This window comes from Sinocyclocheilus rhinocerous, unplaced genomic scaffold (assembly GCF_001515625.1).
Source record: "Sinocyclocheilus rhinocerous isolate Xijiao unplaced genomic scaffold, SAMN03320098_v1.1 scaffold955, whole genome shotgun sequence".
NCBI classification, from domain to species: Eukaryota; Metazoa; Chordata; class Actinopteri; order Cypriniformes; family Cyprinidae; genus Sinocyclocheilus; species Sinocyclocheilus rhinocerous.
In genome coordinates this window covers 659,403-667,012 of record NW_015646369.1, presented here as the reverse complement: position 1 = coordinate 667,012, position 7,610 = coordinate 659,403, and the positions used below count along the sequence as shown (strand labels likewise).

Here is a 7,610-nt window from a genome sequence, read left to right as displayed (position 1 = left end):
AAAGGAAAGGAAAGGAAAGGAAAGGAAAGGAAAGGAAAGGAAAGGAAAGGAAAGGAAAGGAAAGGAAAGGAAAGGAAAGGAAAGGGAGTTGTTGGGTTTTGGGTGTGTGTTCTCTTAGTTGAATGTGGATTGTTTAGAGTGAGGATTGTTTGATCTTTAAGAAAGATACGACTTTTGTAAGTAGGAACTGTTTGGTTTTGACCCGATTGCTTGTTATGACGTGGATTTGGATTCTCCTTTTAACTCTGTTTGCCTGATCTTGTAAATAGTTGTATATCATTGTAAATATAGAGGGTTGGGAGAAAGTAAGGAGTTTGACGCCATTTTGTTTATTGTAACCTTTTTGATCTCTGTTTTTTTGGTTAGGGAGTTAGGTTAGTATATTGTATTTTTATTTTATTCTATTTTGTTTAGGAAAGAGGTCTTAAAATAAGGAAGTTTTGTTTATTATTTTGGCCTGGTCAACTCCTGAAGGAAATTCCATATTCATTGATTTATTTTGATGATTGTACTTTTCTTTGTTTGGTTTCATTAAAAACCCTTAAAAGAATCCCCACTTCCTCTCTCTCTTTTCATGTTGCGTCCTTTACCCCTAGACGGGGCGTGCTCAGAGGTTGTTCTTTCATAACTCAGGAGTTGTTTGTTACAACCCTTTGTTTTGCATTTCCTCGTTTCTGTCTCTCTTTTGTTTTGAAAGTGTCTGTATCCAGGTGTGATGCTGATTGGCTCCTGCAGGCTAATGATTGGCCCATCTGGATTGGTGCATTCAAAAAAAAAAGGCACACCTTAAAAGCCCTGATGTCACTTCCTTTCTGCAGAGCAAAGGAAAGGAAAGGAAAGGAAAGGAAAGGAAAGGAAAGGAAAGGAAAGGAAAGGAAAGGAAAGGAAAGGAAAGGAAAGGAAAGGGAGTTGTTGGGTTTTGGGTGTGTGTTCTCTTAGTTGAATGTGGATTGTTTAGAGTGAGGATTGTTTGATCTTTAAGAAAGATACGACTTTTGTAAGTAGGAACTGTTTGGTTTTGACCCGATTGCTTGTTATGACGTGGATTTGGATTCTCCTTTTAACTCTGTTTGCCTGATCTTGTAAATAGTTGTATATCATTGTAAATATAGAGGGTTGGGAGAAAGTAAGGAGTTTGACGCCAGTTTGTTTATTGTAACCTTTTTGATCTCTGTTTTTGGTTAGGGAGTTAGGTTAGTGTATATTGTACTTTTTATTTTTTTTTATTTTGGTTAGGTTTAGGAAAGAGGTCTTAAAATAAGGAAGTTTTGTTTATTATTTTGGCCTGGTCAACCCCTGAAGGAAATTCCCTATTTATTTATTTGATGATTGTATTTTTTATTTTTTTTGGTTTCATTGAAAACCCTCAAAAGAATCCCCGCTTCCTCTCTCTCTTTTCATGTTGCGTCCTTTACCCCTAGATGGGGCGTAACATGAATTGGGGGCTCGTCCGTCCGTTCGGATGAAATTAGAAGCTCGTTCACTCGTCCGTCCGAATGAGATTGAGTATTTGGGTACTCACTGCTTTTGCAGAGTTGTTTTTTCTTGTGTTTGCCTGGTGGTTTTCATCTAGTGTGGGAGGAAGTTTAGGGTTTACTATGACGTTGAAATTTGAACTTGAAAAATTTACGATTGCGCCTACAGAGGAACAGTTTGAAAAGTGTCGGAAGGATGATTTATTGTTAATTGCAGATTTTTTTTATATAGTCATGCCTCGAAATGCGCTTAAGAGGGAGATTAAGGAGGTCTTGCACAAGGAGTTGGTAAAGCAAAGGATCTTACCTGGTGAAACTGAGGTAACGGGTGTTGCAACAAATCCAGTGTTTTCTGATGACTTAGAAGCTTTAGAAATGGAGCTCAAGTCTGACGAGGACATACGCATAGATCCCGATAATCCCTCCAAAAGAGAAAATGCTAGCAATCCGACTAAAGGAGTTAGATGTGGAGTTAGCCCGACAGCGGTACCAGAGTCAGCTTTTGCAGGTCCGAGCGCTGGAGCTTGAGACAAAAAGAGACATCCGGCTGAAAGAGCTGGAAAATGAGCAAAAGTCTGGTCAAACACGGCATCCTTCTTCTCCTGGATTGCAGGGAAATGCTACTCCTGTGCAGGCTGTTACTGCATCCCCTCTTCCCACAGCATTGTATACTTCACCGGTGAGTCAAACTGAATTCGATATTTCCAGACAAATTTCGTTAGTTCCTGCATTTAGAGAAAGTGAAGTCGATACTTATTTCACTGTTGTCGAACGTATCGCTGCTACTTTGCAGTGGCCCAAGAATATTTGGCCTTTACTTTTACAGTGTAAACTAGTGGGTAAAGCGCAGGAGGTATGTTCGGCATTGACTTTAGAACAAAGTCTAGATTACGATGTAATGAAGTCCGCTGTGTTAAGAGCTTATGAGCTTGTTCCAGAAGCCTGTCGACAAAAATTTAGAAAGCATATGAAAACCTCCAGCCAAACTTGTTGAATTTGCCCGAGAAAAGACTATTCTGTTTGAGAAGTGGTGTGCAGCAAGTAAAATCAGCACATTTGAGCAACTTAAGGAGTTAATCCTCGTAGAGGAATTTAAGAATTGCGTGTCTGAAAAGATAGTAGTTAATTTGAATGAGCAAAAAGTGACATCACTCACCGAAGCTGCTATGTTTGCAGATGAATTTGTGCTTACACACAAAATTGTATTTTCTCCTTTACGTTCTTCTCGTCGTGTCACTGAACGTAATCACAATCCTAAAACTGTGATTGGCCAGAATGATGAGCAGGGTCCTGATTCTCGTGAGTGTTTTTACTGTCGTGAGAAGGGTCATTTGATTGCTGTATGTCCTGCGTTACAACGTAAGAACCAGAGGAAAGCACAGAACGCACATAAAAGTGTTGCTTTTGTGCGTAACCCACTCTTCAGAGTCTATGCTTGCGATTTGATCCCACCTTTGAACCATTTGTGTGTGATGGTACAGACTCCTTTTCTGAATTAGACACCGAGCATAAACATGTACGCATTTTGAGAGATACGGGTGCGGCACAGTCGTTCATCTTGACAGATGTACTTCCTTTTTCGACACAGTCCAGCTGTGGTTCAGATGTCCTAGTTCAAGGAATTGAACTTGAGGTAGTTAGGGTTCCGCTCCACGAGATATATTTGCGTTCTCATCCTGTGACTGGGTTAGTTAAAATAGCCGTACAATCTCAGTTGCCACTGAAGGGCATTTCTCTCATCCTTGGTAATGATTTAGCCGGAAGTAGGGTGTCTTGTCTTTCTGAAGTAGTTGATATACCATGTGTATCAAAATGTAATGCGCTATTGACTCAGGAGTTTCCCAAGGTATTTCATTCCTGTGTTGTAACACGAGCACAGGCTCATACGTTTGAAGAAGAACTTGATCTCTCTGACTCATTTATGTGTTCAGATCAGTCAGAGGTGAAGACTAGTTTAGACGTGGAGACCAAATGATGATTTGAACATTTGATGATTTGCCAGGGATGCCCCCTGTCACCGCTCCTTTTTACATTAGCTATTGAACCTTTGGCTAGTGCAGTACAAAGAAATAAAGATATATCAGGGATTACAATTGATGGTCTTGAAAATAAATTAGCTTTATATGCTGATGACATATTATTCCTATCCAATTTAAGTACATCTATACCATGTTTATTGAGCCTAATTAAAACATTTGGATCTTTTTCAGACTATAAAATAAATGAGTTCAAATCTATGATTTTATTTCTTAAAGGATCAGAACATCTTACACCCCCATCCAAACCCCATTTAAAAATGCTCATGAAGGTTTTAAGTATCTTGGCATTAATATCACCCCAGACCTATATAATTTGGCCTCCAGCAATTATAACTACATAACTAAGTTAATCACTGAGTTAATTAATAAACGGTCACTTTTATCGGAGTTTACGTTCAGTGGATACTCTCCAAAATGGCGCCAGGGTGACGCGGAGGAGACGAGTTGTTGAATAAAGTCGTTATTTTTGTATTCTCGTAGCTTCGTAAAATTACGGTTGAACCCCTGATGTCACATGGATTATTTTACCGATCTCCTTGCTGTGTTTCTGGACCTTAAGCGTGGTAATTACATTGCTGTCTATGGGAGGGTCAGAGAACGGTCAGAATTCATCAAAAATATCTTAATTTGTGCATTACTTTACTGAGAAACTACAATCTACTAGCTATGTTCTGCCTTAAGAACAAATAGCACAAATTAAGTACAGAGTTAGTTACAAATTAGTAGTTACTAAGCATCTTGTGTGAACTTTTTTTATGTTCCAGTTTAGAACAACCCACAAGTCAACAACCACCCAGCCCTACCTGTTGTACAGCTCCTGGTCCAGGTCCTTGTCATCTCAAATCACTGACAAGCACCTTCACACTCACACAAACCCCTGGTTTGGAGCACGGAGTATCACTCCACAGTCTGGCCTTGACCTGGAGATTTGGGTCTAAATGCATGATGGCATGCTGGAGACATCTCACCCCAAACATTGTGAACCCTCAAAAAGGAACGTTACAGTACAAAGAGCTGTTTCTATTCTTTTCAGATGAGATGTGGAAATTTATTGAGCTCAGCTGAGATTCCATCAATGTACCAAATGCTTCCAGATGGGTCCTTCGCACCCAAAGTTTTTGAAGGAACCATCCTCTTTTCATGGTTTCAAAATCTACTCTTACCCTTACACTTAAGCAAGCACTCTGAACAACAGAAGTAAATTTAAAGGCAAGGTGCAAACCATCTGCATGCATACTAACCCTCACAGACAGTGTTGCCAGATTGGACGGTTTTGAATTTAATTGTGTGGGTAAAAATTGGCTTGGGCGGGTGGACAAAATTTGGGCTGGTTTGGGGTCAGTTTGACGGTTTTCAAACATATAAATTGCATAGGCTAATTGTTTAACAAACAAGCCCAATTATACATGTACTGCTTCCAGCCAGTCATCACAACGTTACAATATAAGTTAAAGAGTGAGAGAGTGACTCAACTCTCAAAACGTGAATTATTGTGGAGTGAGATGACACTAAAGCTCTATCACTGCAACTCCGAAATCAGAGCACACTTGAATGAATCAAAACCAAAACTAATTATGTCGGTTTATACGATCCTGTCTTTTAACTTTTAAACTGTCCAGATCGATAAATCCTTGAAAACCGCTAGACTTGATTAGTTTGACTGTGCAAAGTTCTGTATTATGTTCTACAATAGGAATTTAACAAGAGGCTTTCTCTAGTTCTGTGTAAAATTATACAGCGACACGAAGGTAAGCGCATTATTGTTGTTTTTATTTTATTTTTTAATTGTCGGATTATAATGCAGTATGTTTCAATGAATGACACCGTTTTGACTGTCATAGTGTGTGCATGAACAAGTGTGAAATACCTGCTAATTACGCTGCTTTTTCCTATTACTTATATTGGGCACGTTTTGCATTTAAATTGGGTTATTCTGACTGCTGACATTGAAAATGATGCATGTGTTGTTTCGAGGATATCGGTTAATTTCTTGATTGCCGTTTTGACATTGTCTGCTTTCATATTTTATTCATGTTCGGTAGCCTAATTCTCTTTAATGTAGGCTATTTGCCCCGATTTGATCCGTTTACCTGGGATATTTATCTAATGTTATATTATTTTGACGTCATTATTTTGTTTCAAGGTTAATAAGGGCCATTTTAACTCCTTAATTTACATATTCCATCACATTATTTTGACAGTTAAAGTTTTGGGCGGTTTTTGGGCGAGTTTTTGTGAGCTTTTGGGCTGGAAATCGTCCATCCAATCTGGCAACACTGCTCACAGAACTTTTTGCAAGAGAACACAAATTTTTCCATGGGGGAAAATATACTTTTCTGAGAAAAAGCAGAAGTTTTGTGAGTGCACGCAAAAGCGCTGACATAGATTTTTTCCTGCCATCTCACTTTATTTCCATCACCACGTCCCCGTATGTGCACTGTACTCAAAGTCACAGCTCACTGTCGTTGTCTTCCAGAGACAGACACAAAGTCACAGATTCTCTGACCTCTTGCTTCACAAGAACACATTTACAGGAGAATCTGGATCATTTTGATTTTATGCAAACAAAATGTGGTCAGTCAGTCTTCTCTCTCATAGACTAATGTGGTGAAAATGTGGAGAAGCTTCGAGAGAAACCTCCCAGCACCATCATGGACAACGTTGTAGTTGCAAGACAGTCCTTCAGGTTCCTGGGCTCTGCCATCTCGCAGGACCTGAAGTGAGAGTTCATTGTGAAAAAGGCCCAGCAGAGATTGTACTTTCTTTACCAAATAAAGTTCAACCTGCCCCAGGAGCTGCTCACCCAATGCTACTCGGCCATCACTGAGTCTGTTCTGTGTTCATCTACAACTAGCTGGTTTGGTTCAGCTACCAAATGAGACATCAGAAGTCTACAGCGGACAATCCAGACTACTGAGAGGATCATTGGCGCTCCCCTGCCCACCCTCTCTCCAGAACACTTGCTCTTTGTGAGTGAGGAAGAGGGCAGGTGAATTCCTCACAGATTCCACTCACACTGGCCACAACCTCTTTGAATTGTTGCTGTCAGACTGGTAGAGATGGGAGAAACAAACCTTTTTCAAAGCTGTGATTCAACTGAACCAACTGCTTTGCAAAATGATACACTGTTTTGAAGCATTAGAAACACCACACTCTGGCGACATCTGCTGGTCAAAACGTTTTGGGCTTTGAGGGTTTAAAATTGTATGCAGTTTTTTCAGTTAGAGGCCCAGAAGATTTAATGTGATGGATTTTATACACACCTTGTCTATGTACACCAGATGCTTCACCGCCACCACAGATGTATGCCCATCATCTACTTAAGGGTGTTTGCAGCACAAGTGTCACAACATTGAGGTGTTATATGGCAGTTGTTGATAACAAATCATCCACCTCACAATGTTGTTTTCCAAGTTCTCAAAATGGTCCCATACAACAGACCAATTAAAACCACAACATTTGGCTTTGTCTTGTTTGGTTTATAGTCAAATCTGACAGGATTTCATGTCACTAGGCATCCTGAGGTCACAGTGCCATCTATCCTGTAAAATACAGTATTGTCCCATATAAAGGTAAAATGATGCGTCCCGTATCAAATCAATGCGCATTCGATTTATCCCGTATTTTACATAGGCTTATGCATAGCTGACTAAACACATATGAATGTTGCTGTGTGGAGAATATTAAAGGGGTCATATGATGTTGCTAAAAAGAACATTATTTGGTGTATTTGGTGTACTGAAATGTGTTTATGTGATTTAAGGTTTAAAAAACACATTATTATCCACATACTGTACATTATTGTTTCTCCTCTATGCCCCGCCTTTCTGAAACGCGTCTATTTTTACAAAGCTCATCGGTCTGAAAAGCAAGGTGTGCTATGATTGGCCAGCAATCCAGTGCGTTGTGATTGGCCGAATACCTCAAGCGTGTGACGGAAATGTTACGCCCCTCACATACTGTTGATGCCGTGTCCGGCCGGAGCGACGAGACATAAACATTAAAACCCATTACAAACGAGGCATTTGTTGCATCCAGTGGGGACATAATTACAGATTATAATGACTTATACTGTCTTTTACGCGTTGCGTTGCAT

At 39.8% G+C, this 7,610-nt stretch overlaps 1 long non-coding RNA gene across 1 annotated transcript in view; it reads right to left on the bottom strand.

The window, feature by feature from the left end:
• The window catches only part of LOC107707666 (uncharacterized), a 27,465-nt gene that overhangs the window by 17,656 nt on the left and 2,199 nt on the right, over positions 1–7,610 (bottom strand). Inside the window, exons 2-3 of the long non-coding RNA XR_001636285.1 lie at positions 5,038–5,042; positions 1,519–1,524 (exon numbers count right to left, since the gene is read on the bottom strand). This is a non-coding gene — a long non-coding RNA (uncharacterized LOC107707666). The remainder of the gene's footprint in view (positions 1–1,518; positions 1,525–5,037; positions 5,043–7,610) is intronic.